This window comes from Falco peregrinus, chromosome 2 (assembly GCF_023634155.1).
Source record: "Falco peregrinus isolate bFalPer1 chromosome 2, bFalPer1.pri, whole genome shotgun sequence".
NCBI classification, from domain to species: domain Eukaryota; kingdom Metazoa; phylum Chordata; class Aves; order Falconiformes; family Falconidae; genus Falco; species Falco peregrinus.
The window spans coordinates 13,880,772-13,896,380 of NC_073722.1; positions in this window are offsets into that span (position 1 = coordinate 13,880,772).

Below are 15,609 nucleotides of genomic sequence, written 5' to 3' on the forward strand. Positions count from 1 at the left end.
ATTAATCAGTTCTAAGGTGTGAGTATAAGGATGCAAACCATTCTGTTGAATAAGATATTCAAATAAATCAACACACTATTAATAACTATTCCAAATATTCTAGACTATATATAGAAACTGGAAGTGAAGAAATCAGGTTAACATTATTAGCCAAAGAATTTTCACCACTCATGAACTTAAATTATTTAAGCCAGTTTCAACATTTGAAGAACTTTCCTACTCTCAAGGGAGATATTAAACGTATATGTCAGTAATTCACAGATTGCTGCTGCTGCTAGTCATCAGAATCTGGCTTTAATTCCACCCAGTTAAAATTTCTCTTCAAATAAGGAGTGTTTAATTCACTAAAAACACTTCAAAATCCAACAGGGAATAAATAGCCTTGTTAATGATAGACAATTTAAAATGATACCTTTCCTTTAGGACCTGAGAAAGGGAGGTACCCGATTATCCAAATTATCTGGAGAGCAAACTGTGAGCTAATTTACATAGCAGTAATGAGCACATAGCTTTCATATGATTTCCTGAACAATTTGCACATCAAGCTGACTGAACCTGGAGCCTAAAGAGCAAAGAATATGACACTATAGGGAAAAGGAGATAGCCCGAGCAAGAGGTGGTAATAATAAACATTTGGATGCGATTTACATGGGTGTGAGGAAAAAAACAGGGTCATACTGTGGCAAAGAGTTCAGTAATCTTAATTTCTCACCCTTCACACATTTTAGAGCTACTGTAACGCTGTACTGTTCCGAAAAGACACAGAAGATGAGGTAGTGGGTCTTGCAGTTTCAGCCTGTGTTGGGCAGGGCTCTTGTTTGTTGTCTCTTCTTAAACGACAGTTTGGTTTCAGAATGGCCAGCAGATGTTAGGTGGTTAACTTGTCCTTTCATTCTCCCCAGCTATTAATCACATAGGCAGGGACTTGCTTCTCTGTTCTCTCTGAAATTTTTGTACCATTCCTCAATAAACCTAGCTATCAAAGAATAGTCACCAACCATGGAAGGGATTAACAGAACACTTAAATGCTACATGGCTCTCTTGAGGAAAGAGGGGATTTATACTCAAGATCGAATACAATCTGTGCAGATACTAAAGCTATGAATCTATGAAAGCTATGAACACTATGAATTGCCAAAGAGTTTTCAAGGAATGCAAAGTGGTCCCATTGCTATCTAAGAATGAATTTACACTTGTATTTATTGAAAAGTAGGGTAAGCTATTTCAAGTGTCAGCTACTAGTTGACATTTAGTGGAACTACATTACTTTACATCACGTGGGAAAGCTGGCCTGACAACCTTTATTTCAAGTAGAGAATCAGATACACATGTTAAAAACTCACACTGTGGGGGGTTTTTTTCCCCCAGAAAAAAAGGTTTTGGTTGTTTTTTTTTTTCTAGAAACATGTTTTATAGATGAATCTGGAACTTTCTGTTGTGTTAGGCAAATAATGCTGTTTCTAGGAGTCTTCTAAACCTGTGTCTGATTACACATTTTGATTTTATGGTTTACTTCCATTTCTATAACAGACCCAATAAACAAGCCTCATTATACACTTCTTGTATTAAAAAATTCTTATAGCTGTTCCACTGAGAGAGTCTTCAACCTTGCTTCTTTGAAGAAAGGACTTAAAATTTGTCAGGATGCTTTTCACTGTCACCTATGCAGTCTCACCCTGCTATAAACTTCTGACAAAAATCAAGAGTTTGCACGTGCTTGATGAAAGCTTGTTAGAGGGTATCAAACAACATTCTTTACAGAGCCTGTTTTCACATTTTGTCTTCCAGAACTGAACAGAGCTTTTCCTTGCAACAGCTCCTCATGGCTGCCAGAAACAATTATGGCACTGGGCATTGGAACAGAAAAGAGGCAAACAGTCTTCCTGTGTTCTCAGTGTTCCTCTTGTTACACACACAGCTCAGAGAAAGAATCACTTGGGCTGGAAGATGCAGTGCTCACAAAAAGGTAAGTGAAAAGTGAATGGGAAGACCTGACAGGAGAAAAAGGACTACCAGAAAATATTGCTGGCTGTGTGAGATAGGTTAATGGATCAGAGCAGAACGTGCAAACTGGTGGGAAAAGCATGCAAAAAAATAATTAGAACTTAGTACTAGTACATATCTTCCCCAAGAACCTGGAATAGGGGGGACAGTTCTCAATTTTTATGATTCCATTGCTGTAGGGATATGGTCAAGAAGGTCACTGCTAACCTGCATGTATCTTTTCCACACTGTGGCCAACCCACAGAAGAGATGACAGCTTATGGCTGTTGCCAAATACTTAAGCTGGAGACATGCAAGACTGTGCTGCCGGTCTGTAAAATCTGTTTAACACCAATGTAGCAGTTTGCATAGCTCTACATAATGACAACTCTGTTTTTCAGGAAGGTCTTACTTTGTTACTGTATCCTACCTTGTAAGATAGGATGGTACATTAAAATTTGGATAAAATGTGATACATGTTGCAACATCTTACTCAAAATTTAGAACATACCAGTATTCAGTTCATCTGCACAATCTTTAATTGCTTCCTGCATACATAATGATTCTATTTCTTTTTTTTTTTTTTTTTTTTTTTTTACATTAATATATTCTGTCCTGGATCCCTACATCATTCAATAGTCAGAAAGTACAGTGTTTAGGGAATGATTAAGGCTTAGGCATTGAATAAGCATGTTGTCATTAGACTTCTGCCTCATTTGCTCCAGAAGGTAGATAGTGCCCTAGAAGGACCAAGCGAAATCAAAGGCTGGTTTTCTCTTCTGAATGTGGGTTTAAAACTCTGTGTTGAGCTGCACAGGAGGCGATCCAGAGGGAAGGATCAGCACTACAGCCCTTGAGGGACTAGACTGTGTCTAGAGAAGCGTGAGAGAAGAGAAAGCAAGGTCTCACTAATGCAGTGTAAGGCTGCTTTATTGGAACTGTATTTTGCCTCTGAGGTCTATCAGAAGACCTGAATACTTACAACAGCAGCGTAAGTCAAGAGCTCTATTTTTCACACTTCGAGCTCTATAAGCAGATCCAAACCATATGAGCAATCAGGCCTAAATTCTCCCATATTCTGAGGATTAGGCATTTTTGACAAAACAGGATTTGTTCTCTCAGTGTTTCAAGTACACAGATATTTCTGTGGGGGCAGCTCATTTCCCAAAATAAATTATTTCTTGCTTGCAGGGAACTCATTTAATATAGCAATAATTGCGTAGAAAATCCCACATGGAAATTAGTTACTCAAAGCAGGGTTTGGCTAGAGGTCACAAACAAAGCAAAAGGGGAAAACATTGATTATGCAACTATGAAGCTATGCTGCGTTGTCAACTCAATTGAGGTATATTTAACTGGAGCAACACAGTACCATGTATGGATAGACAAGGCTGCCCTGAATGACAGACACTGCTCCCTCTGGGCCAAAACACACTACTGCTCAATAGGACTATGAAGATAACACAAGATTCCTGAATTAAAGTGAACTTATTGTCCAGAATTAATTGATATTCCTGGAAATAACAGGTGCATGCTAGGAACTAGAATGTAGAGCTACAGGAATGCAAAAGGACTAAAGCATCCCCAGCTGCCATGTCAGCTGAGGAGTAGCCAAGAGAATAGTGTCCTCAAATACCATCGCTTTTCTGCACATTTAGTTGGGAAACAGATGAACCCTTAACTCTTTGCCCTCCACTATAATCTGCTACACTGGAACATAAAACTGCAGCATGTTTTACTTACACATTGAATAACCTCAGAGATATAGTATGGATTACAATTCTGTCTCTTTTGGAGAGCTGCAATTACATGTCTTTTCCACACAGGAGCTACACTTGAAAAGTACAACCAGCAACTGATTCAGTAACCCATGCTCCTCAGACAACAGTAAATTCTGCTTATTGCAAGAAGTCCTGAATTCACGGAAAGTTAAACTTATGAAGGACTGTCTTCATGTCTAAGGATCAGATTTTTATGGTCCGTCCTGCGTAGAAGTTGCTTACATGGCTCTTGGCTCAAATAAGCAACCACAAATGTTGTATACTATGGAGCCACTCAACATAATCTGAAGAGAGTATTTCCTTCAGTGAAGCTGCAAAATACCATAAATAGGCATCCCCTCTGCTTCCTTACAAAGAACAAAATCTTAGATTTGGCTTATTGAAACATTTGCTTCACTTGGAGGAGAGAATCCCCTTCATTTCTTTCCTACAACTGTGACTATGTAATAGAATCAATATTTTTTAAAAAGGCAAATCTAAAGGATAAGCCTACATTTTGCTCATCTCCTCTATCTTCATTTATATCTGTAAGAAAAGATTACAACCCCATGCTGGAGTAAATTCCATTCCCTATATACCCTCAAAGAAAAGTTAATGCACAGCAAGGAAGGGGACAGAATAACCTGGAAGTCCAAGGGCTGTTGTAACCATTCTATGTCCTACTTGCCCCAGTCACTTTATGGCTTGGAAGCTAAGGAAGTTGTTTTTTATTTTTTTCTTTCTTGTTAAGTGGGTATTGACTTGAACAGATTAACTTGTCATGAAAATTGTTTCGGTATATACACTATAGTAATAAGGGACATACACACATGGTTCAATCAGATACTAAGACAACCGATGCCTGCTGCAACTGACAAGACTTGAGATGGAGTGCCCATAACCATTCAAAGTACAGTACTGCCTGTTCTTTTTCCCTTATTGTCTATAAATTGCTATAAAAATTAATCATTTCCATCTTAAAATAACACTACTGTAATGAACCTGTAACATGCAATCCAAGATAAAATGATCATTTGGTTTTTAAGGAAAAAATGTGATGTCTATTATATTCTTCTCTTCCTTGAGACAATAGCTGTGAACAACCAACATATAAAATATTTCTTATTCTTCATTCTTTATGTGTAAACCCCATGGACACAATGAGCATAGGTATAGTACTATGTGTCGTCTTCCCTTCTGTCTTTGTAAGTTGGGTTTTCACAGAATCATAGAATGGTTTAGGTTTGAAGGGACCTTTTAAAGAACAGCTAATCCAATGCTCCTGCCATAGGCAGGGACATATTTCACTAGATCAGGTTGCTCAAAGCCCCAGCCAGCCTAACCTTGAATACTTCCAGGGTTGGGGCATCGATGATGTCTCTGAGCAACCTGTTCCAGCATCTCACCACTCTTCATGGTAAATAATTTCTTCCTTATGTACAATCTAAATCTACCCTCTTTCAGGGTACCTCTTTCATTACCCCTTGTCCTGTCACTACAGGCCCTGGTAAAAAGTCTCTCTCTGTCTTTCTTATAAACCCTCTTAAAGTATTGCAAGGCCACAATAACATCTCAGTGGAGCCTTCTCTTCTACAAGCTGAACAACTCCAACTCTCTCAGCCTTTCTTTAGAGGAGAGGTGTTCCAGCTCTGGTAATTTTAGAGGCCCTCCTTTGGACCCACTCTAACGGGCCCATGCCCTTGTACTGGGGACCCCAGAACTGGATGCAGTACCCCAGGTGGGGTCTCACAAGAGTGGAATACAGGGAGAGAGTCACCTCGCTTTTCACCTACTGGTCATGTTTCTCCTTATGCAGCCCAGGACACAATCAGCTTTCCAGGCTGCAAGTGCATGTCGCCAGCTCCTTCATTTTTCATCCACCAGTATCCCTAAGTCCTCCTCTGCAGGGCTGCTCTCAATCAGTTATCACGCAGCCTGTGCTGATGCTGGGGACTGCCCCAGCCCAGGGGCAGGGACCCTGCACTTCATCTTTTTGAACTTCATGAGGTTCATATGGGCCCAACCCTCAAGTATGACAAGGTCCCTCTGGAGGGCATCCTTTCCCTCTAGTATACCAACTGCACCACTCAGCCTGGTGTCATCCACAAACTTGCTGAGGGCACACTCAACCCCCCTATCTACGTCATTAATGAAGATATTAAAAAGTATTGGTGCCAGTACACACCCTCGAGGGACACCACCTGTTGCTAGTTTCCACTTGGACATTGAGCTGTTGACTGTAACTCTCTGGATTCAGCCAGCCAATTCCTTATCCATCTAACAGACCACCCCTCAAACCCCTACCTCTCCAACTTAGAGGCAAGAATGTTGTGGAGGACTATGTCAAAGGCCTTATGGAAGTCCAGACAGATGGCATTGATACCTGTTCCCTTGTCCACTGATGCAGTTACTCCATTGTTGAAGGCCACAAGATTACTCATGCACAGATTGCCCTTGGTGAAGCCATGGCAAATGGCTAAATATAATTTCTGTAAAATGTTGCATACCTCATCAATGTTTTAGTTAAGTTGCTTCCTTCACCTTAATCTAACAAAATTCATGGTACTCACATTTGTGTTACCATTTCCTAGCCTAATACTTCCAGGAAATGGGACTTTCAAGCAGAAAAATGTTCTGGCCACAAAGGTTACGCTATCCAATAATTCACTGTGCTGGAAAACTACAGACAATCCATTGCTATTACTATCATGTTATCAGTACTGTTATAACACACACCACCTAACCATAATCTTTGATGACCAATGAGGTGTGACTAGCATTTTAGGAATACTGACAAAGCTACTAAAATGACCTTTTCTTTTGGAAACTTGAGTCTTTGCATATATTGCAACTGAAAAGATTGCCACACTTTATAGGACTGTCGCTCCAGTTATGCCAGCAACTTGACTAGATTCTGCCTGTGGCTGTGACTTCACTAAATTGGGGTAACGACTCTGAGAATAAACTTCTGTTAGAAAGCATGAATACACACAGCAAAATCTAGATAAAAACTTCGGATACTATCACAAATAAAACGTAAAAATTTTGAGAAGCCACTCTCCAATGGGTAACTATGACCTAAATTCCTTCCAGTTGAGCACTTTCTGCCATCCAAACAAGGAAGAATTTGAACAGTATGAATTATATCCTCTTTCAAACCCATTGGCTTCTTAGCACTTCATTGTCTTATCCAGAAAGTTTTGCATCCTGCTTGAAATTACTTTAATGAATAGTGTGGGTCTGGTACCCTCAGTAAGCTGGTTCTGCTGCCATTTCCACTGCTCTCCTGTTTTTTCCATCTTGTATAACTGAATAATCACTGCTTGTTCTCAGTTCTGTGTTACTTTTTTCTGTCTTTCAACCTGCTCCAAATATTTGATGCACGTCTTTATTGCTGCTGATTCACCATCTTCTCATACTTCATGTATGACTGCATAGTTTCCTCATCATATTTCTATATTTATTTGTTTCACTAGCCTTTCCTTATCCTCCAGTGCCATTTCTTTCTCCGTAAACATTTCCAGAGACATGCACCCTACAACTGTTGAATAAGACTATTTAATAACTATAACTACGTTTTGCTTCTACTTAAGCTTTATCTATTTTTAAGCGTGCTGTCACATACTCCTTCTACAACATTGCTGACTGTAACTGTCAAGTAAAATTCAGTTTCACTACTGCATAATTAGCTATAAATAAACAGGCTTTTTTGTTGCTGTTCCTGTTTGATGCTTCGATTCAATTATTTATTCCTGAACAAAATTTTTCTCTGAAACTTAGCCTACATCTTCATTCCTTCAGCTGTTGTCTTCCCTTTTTCTTTTCTGTCACCAGCAGTCACCTCCCATATGTAAGACAACATTAGGGAAGAGAAAGGAAAACAAAGAGGAGTGTAGGATAGTGCAATAAAGTGAACAGAGCAGAAAGAAAAGGGCTAAGACACACTGACGGATATGGGGAGAAAACTGGGGAGAGGAGAGGAACACCAAAGGAGGAAAGGGGTAAATCAGTGTGAAAAAAAGAGCTGAGCATGAAAGGGACTAAGAAGGAAAAGGAAAGACAGACTTGGGGAAAACACCATAGTGATACATAGCATAAAGAGTAGACAATAAGAAAGAACAGACAAAGAGGAGACAGAAAACAAAGATTAATAAAGACCCAAAAAAGCCCTGGGGAGATGATCTGTATCAGAAATAAGGGGTGTTTTTAACCAAAATTGGAGATGAACAGTATAATAGGGAACACTACAGACCAAAGTAGAGGGCCTAGGACAATAAACAGAAGAAATACTTTAAAATAAATGAGCCCAGAGTGAATAGAGCAGTTGTGCTGCTGTACACTCTAAACAGGAAAGGGTTTATAAGTTATGAACATTAATCTGGTGTTTCTCTACAATTTAAAAGGTAAGCAGGATGCTAAAAGGTATTAGTATAAAACCAAGATGTTGTATTATGGTGGGTTTTTTTCTACTATATGCTCTTTGATAACTTTACGTGCTGCAGTATACTGAATGAGGATACTAAAACTAGCAGAGCTCTGCTGTCATCACATAATGATATATGCTAACAGTAAATGTACATTTGGGTATATTTCTCCTGACTGCTTATTTCAGCCTTTTGCCAAGCTGCAGTTTGCCCCATTCTTGCTAAACATTATAAATATTTTTAATGGAAACGGAATACACATCAAAAGATGTGATATTACTGTTTTATGAGGCACTGGTTAGACCTCATGCTTATTTGGGCTCATTTTGCTACAGAAAAGCTGTTATTGTACAACATAATGGAGTACACAGGATAAATTCAGCTTTTGAGATAATTTCCTATGAGGAGCTGCATGTTGGCAGATGCACTGATTCCAAGTGAGGCACCCATGTGCATCTGAAGGTAGAATATTCTCCAACAAAAAGAAAGGTGCAAAGTAAACAAATTAAATCCTTTAAAATTATATTGTCAATTGGACAAAACATACTTGGTTCTTATGGGGCTTTCAATGCATGGTGCTTGGTTATTATCATTATGCTCGTTTTTCATAAGGGAAGAAGACACAGTGTCTTGACAGAAGGCAGTTATGGAGTCAGATGTAAAGCCAGCAACAATTCCATGAATCAATAACATCAGCTTTGTTGAAGTTGGTATTAAAATTCTAATTAGCTCTAACTGTCCCGGGGTTTAAGCAGTTTTCCTGTCACTCTTTCAATTTATCATTCTAACCAGGAAAAACAACAGTGGCCTAGCTTTTTTAGGGACAGGTGCAATCTTCCACTTGTAGCAACCTCTTTGAAGACTGTTTTGAAAGGACAGCTAGCCCCTCTAGACACCTGGCTATGCTTGGGAAAAGGGATGTCTAGTGCCAATCTCTTTTTCTGGGTGGATATGGCAATACAGTTGGGCTTTAAGCATGGTTATGTGTCTGAGCAATAGGTAGTATTTGCTTGTGAGGGCAGTGCATGCCCTTACAGGCATTTCCTAGCTCCTCCTTGGCAAATGCAGCAGTCCAGATGGAACTGTTCCTTGGGCTGCCAGTTGGACCACCCTGGTTTGTACCAAACAGGATTTTAAAAAACCCAAGGGGATGGAAAAAGTCTGAAAATTAGCAACTAAAAATAAACAGGAAATGAAGGCAGAACTGTTTCACATGAAATGCCATAAATACATGGAATAGAATTGTCCAGTTAAAATTATCAAAATGATGAATTTAAGTAAAAACACTGGAAATAGTGAAAATAATGCCAGGGCAGAAGGGAAAGGAAGAGCTATATTTAAACAAAAAAACCCTAAACAACCACAGCTACAATGCTATCACTAGAACCACACAAGGATATCTTCAATGGGAGGTAAGGGAATGTGTCCAGAAGTATGGGTTTTTGAAGGTCTGAAACACGTTAACTCTAACAAGGTTCCTGTAACCTCCTTCAGAATTCAGCAGCTATGGTCTGTAGCTTAATTTTTTTTTTCTTGAAGTAATAGCTTTGAGTTACTACGACTCAGGCCAAGTACATAATGCCAGTTTGTATTCTATCATTCGTACTGTCTAAGCATGAGCAATTAGGTAGGAGAGTTACTGCATAATAATAACAACAACAACACCTCACTAGTTATCCAGGATCAGTTCTTAGGACTTAATGCAGCTTCTGTTTCCAGATGGATGTAAGACGCTGTCAGTCTGTGAGGACACGTTATTTTCAATATACATTATTTTATGGAAACATAATGCCAAAGAGAAATAGCACCATCTACAATTCAATAGTACTGCTAAAAGCTGGAAAAGTCAGAAGAATCTTTCAAAAAATACAGGGTACAATCTTCTAGTGCCAAGATGAAACCTGGATGATCTACACATGACCTTGTTCTTCTGCAGGTTCTGTTACTGCAAAGAGCTGTGAAACTGCTCTCTAACAATTCCATTTAACACTCACACCAACAAAACATAATACAGTAAATAAAGTATAAACAGATATTATTTACACAATGTATTGTATATGCTAATGTTGAGATATTGAGTAAAATACTGCAATATGCAATTCCTTCGGCATTTCACTCATCTGAGACCTCAAGACACTAAAGGCTGCGTTTTCTAATTTTGGAGTTTTACATAATTGCAGGCACTGGAGCACTTTTGTTATCTAAACAGTTCCTCAAAAAATTTAAACACAGTGAAGAACAATCACGTCTTATCAGATAGATTATTAAGTAGGACTTGCTAGGATACTTGAACTGCTAACCAAAACAACATATGCAGCACATGTTTGTGCAGCAGACTGGGAGCATTAGTCAGTCTTCCTGTTCTGCAAGGTGAATTCCACCGAGTAACACTTGGTTTGGGGGGTGGGGTGGGGTGGTGGGGGACATGGGAGGGAAACAACATCACAACACAAAAAAACAGATATACCTTTCCTACAGGAGATACAGAATGTGAAGCATCCAGGACAGCAAACTGGAGAAGTATCACCTTAGAGTTCTTTGGATTTGGTGAACTCTCCCTACAGTTAAGGCCAGCAATACAGTCAGAATCTTAGGTATTTCCATGGCATCTCTAAGTCAGCACTTCTTTAGGCATCTGTTTCTGAAGCGGCACCACAGAAACTATCTCTCAGTGACTGTGATTGTGCACCAAAGCTCTTAAGTTTGCAGGTGAAACAGCATTAGGTCTCTTTTTAAGTCCCAGTGCTACAAGTATAATCTGGAAATGATACTAACCTTTTCTGGTTCACTCTGCCTTTCAAGCACTAACAATATTTATATATTTGGAATTAAAAGTAATGAGGATAAAACAGTAATTCAATATGAGAGAAGCCAGTTAGCAAAGAGGAACATCGTAAGACCATCTAAGATGGTGGGTAGAAACTGCATTCTGCTTTAGTTGGCTGGCCACCTTCCTTTCTTTTGCTACTGAAGTGCCACTACACTTTAATATTCTAAAACAATAATGCACAAGACAGAGCAAAAGGCATTTTGCTGTTGTTTCATGGGTTTGGTTTTTTGCCTTTCAAAGAAAATAACACAGAAGGGTCTTTACAGAAAGACCTTGGGGCAGATTCTTAGGTAGCAGAAATTATCATAACTGAGATCAACAGAGACATAACAGTTTCAAACAGTTGATGAGCCTCCTCTTCTCTTTTGTGAGTGGGTCTTATGAAAAGGATCACAGGAAGTCCCATCACAGAATTTCCAGGCCTTGGACACCAAGGACAAAAATCTGCCTCTGCTACAGGTTTCAGCAAATGCACTACTGGTTTTAATGAAGCTCAGCTATTTCTACTTCTTTAATTGTTAGAGCATGGACACTTCAAAAGCTTAGTATTTTTCAATTTTTCTGTAACTTAGAAATTTTCAGTCTCTTAGAGAAGTAATGGGCTATGTTTTCCTCTCCCAAATTTAAAATTTACATTAAGACCTATACAACAAATAAGGAGACAAACCAACCTATTAATTTAATATTTCCCCCTTTTAAAAAAAATATGCAATCTTTACTCATTTACTTAGAATTATTCATAGGACAAAAGCAGGAAATCATCATTCTGAATATTATCTATAGGACAGACTTCACACCAAAGTTAAACAAGTCTCAATATCTCTATCTACAGATATCTAATTAAACAATAGAAGGGAGCATGCATTTTCTCCATACACAACACTACTCTAATAAATGTTCCTTCTACAATCTCTATACTTCCAGAGTTTCTTTAAAATTTACTCTAACACTACTCTACAGACTACTGTAATATGAATTAGATGACAAAATCAAATGTAGATTGCCACTGTGCAGGGTAACATATAATTACATATAAAATACAAATGGGAAATTAAATTCCAAGGGGCTTAAAACAAAAGACTAGAAATATGTTAACTAATTTAAATAATAAAGGTTCTTAAAATAATTGTATTCAGATTTCTGTTTCACTGTGTGTCTCATTCCACTATCATTGCTGTAGTCAGTAAATTTTGAAAATCTAGGGGATTCAGGCATTATTTTACCCATTCCACTATGTGAAAATAGAATTATATTTGATGTACATTGTACCAGAAACTCAGTACAGTGCCAGCAAATAGTGTTCTGTAGCAATATTAATATTTTTTAGTGTTAACTGAAGTTTTTTAGTGAAAACTAATTACCCGTTCTCAGTATGAAACGTCGATGAAGCTGGCGGTAGACTCATACTTGGGTTGCAGCACTCCTCACCGTCTCAGCCAAAATTCACACAGCCAAGGGTGTTGGCTACCTGTAAAACAGTGATATCATCACTGCCGATTGTCTCTTTTCTAAAGATATGTAAACAAAACCATGGCATCAACCAATACGGCTCTTTGCAAAGCTGTATTTCCATGAGCAAAGCTAATACAAGAAATTTTACATTTTGAAAATGTAAAACTGTAACTATGAAAAAGAAGGAACTTTTGTCATTCACTTGAGCAGGAGTATTTGTGTATTCACATGCTTCTGACACATACTGATCTGACAGAGCCTCGGTTCTTTTCCATCAGGTCAATAATAAATATTCCACAATGTTTATGAATATGCAGGCTCAAAAAGCACTAAACCTATAAGACAAAGAGTAAGATCTCTCCATTTTTGTTGCTTTATGTTAAAACAGTTATTCAGAGCACTTGATACCAATGAAAAATGCATCTTAGGTAGTTTGGGAATGCAAGAAAAATTTCCTATTATAAACAGTACTTAGCACTTACGAAGTGCTTTGCATTTTCACAATACTCTTCAAACAAGTGTGTAAGTACTGTGCCCATTGTACAAGTAAGGTCACTGAAATGGACATGTTTTTCTAAGAAAGATTTAAAAGTAAATGTTTTCCTAAATAAGAATCAGAATACATTGCAATGGTTTCTGTTTCAGAGCTAACCAGAAACCATGGCTTCCTCAGCTGTTCAAAAGTTAAGTGGTATGTGAACCAAGTTTATTGTCCTGTCAAAGCATGAATGAAAATATTCCATAGTAATGTAATATTGATAACATAAGTGTAAAAATAAACATAAACATGTAAGTGAACAGATATTGTATACATAGCTAGCTAACATCTTTGCACTCATAAGAAATAAAGTATCAAGGTGATGTAACGCTCAAGTTCAGGCCCAGGCTAGAAGGGGCCTGAATAAGGGGATGAGCAAGAAAGAACTGATAAATTTAGGGGAACCTGTTCAATGGGCTCTAGATCAAGCCACAATGGAGAGGATAAAGTATATCTGAAAGAACTTTGAATTCATTATTTACTTTTCCTGCTCTCTTTTATCATTATTTGTTACCCTTTTTTCCCCTATTGTTCAGTGCTAGTCTCTTTATCCTTTCATTCATAAATTTTTACTTCCTCAAATGAAAAGATCTTTACTTAGCTCTGTATATCAATGGGTGAGTTGCTGCCTACTCTGAGAAAGGATGTAAAAAAACATAATTAACCCATTTAAATGTTACCTCTTTTCAGAATTCCATCTCATCCTAATGGCTGTAGGTAGGTGGATCTCAAGATAGTGTGTGGAATCCTATTTGAGAAATCTCTAAATTAAGGATCAGTAAGAAAGAAGAAAAGGACAGGACTGTTTCCTCATCAAGTTTGTTTTTCTAGAAATGCCCTATTGGCGTCCTATAGGACTCCCTCCCTGTAGGAAACCAGGAAGATAACTCGTAATTACTATGTTATCTGCTTGAAATTACAATTTTAACTTCATGTTAAAAAATACTAGTAAAACTTTTTAAAGCTCTGTCTCCTAACCAAAAATACTGGAAACTTTAGAATTATTACCTGTCCACTCAGCTCTGTCAAAACAGTTTAATTCTGCAGACTTCCAGATTAGTTCATCGATTCCTTGGCACAACAGCACTCTCAGGGAACATACAGCTGTCACTTAAAAGTGTTTCCCCAAGTTTTTCTGTACAGATTACTGACTCCTGAGACATACAAGTGCCCTTGGTGTTAAAGTTCAAACCCTTTGGAAAACCACGCTTGGTGGAGCGATACACAAACCTCCCAGAAGAACTGAACATTCGGTGTGAGGTTATATAAAACACCACAGGTCCAGAGAGAACAGCCCACACAGTCCCTCTGCTCCTTCAAGCTGCCAGAGGCACAAGATTTCAATGTCCTCAGGGCCTTCCTCCATTACATATATTCAGGTAAGTTTATCATAAACAGTTCCACTGAAAGTACAGTGCTAGCATCCCGGACTTTATATTAGAAAAAAAATGATGGCTGCAACAAAGTATTCCCTCGTGAACAACCAACTGACCCTTGAGTTTCCAAAAAACGTTGATTGGCAGTAGAAACTCATTTGACTCCCACTCATACTTGACTGATTTGCTAGCAAAATTCAACAACTAGTCCATGATATACACATTGTCCTGCAAACAACGTCTTTCATTATTAAAAATCATGAAATATCATTATTCTAGTGGATGGGTCTGACAAATTGATCCTGATTATCATCCTTTATGGAAGTCACACTTAATGTATTGATCATTATATCATACCTGAGTCGTGACCTACACCTACTAATCTTGTCCCAGACACAGAAAGTGGTTGGTAACGTGTCCTACCCCCGGAATGCTATGATTTCTGTTTTAAGTAATCATTTAGGCCCTACTCTAAAAAATTATGTGGGGAGTAGGAAAGGTTAAAATGCTGGAATCATGACTGCTTTAAATCATACTTTTGCCAGAATCAGAACCGAACCTCTGCAGTAAGGGTTAAAAGCAGTCTGTTTACCTCATTCAAACAACATCTAGTCTGCAGTGACCATTCCTTGGGAAATTAGGGATTCCCTCACATCTGTAACAAATTACATGGAGCAGTACAGCTCATCCTTAAAGTTCATTTGATGGTGATTGTAATACATGCCTTAAGGTTAGGATGGCATGCTTAACTCAATCACTTGATTATACACATAATTTCAAATGCTGTAGAAGCCAGGTTGCATATAGAAGTTGTAGGATTCAAGACAGCTGACCTGGACATCAGGGCCGTTATTGTTCATATCTCACCACAGGCAGACCGCATTCATACAGAGAATAGTACTACCTAATGAGGAAACATACAATAGACTAGAAGAAGTTTTCTATTAGAGCTGTCCAGGAACAGATGGTTCCAGCATCTGCTATTGTGTCTCCTTATCCTGTGTTATTTATTTTTTAAAATATGGTTTGGCCTTAAGTTCAATCAAAGTTCATCTGGCATCCACATCAGTTTCCATCTTTATCCAAAGATCTTCTTTGTTCATACATCTTACAGTCAAATGAAAGGAATTATTCACACATTGCCACCTGTGTGTGAACCTACCACCTACTTAGATTTATTTCCAACCAAAGTTAATGGACTCTTCATCTCAAGGTTTAGAACGTACATGGTCCAATCTGTCTTTGA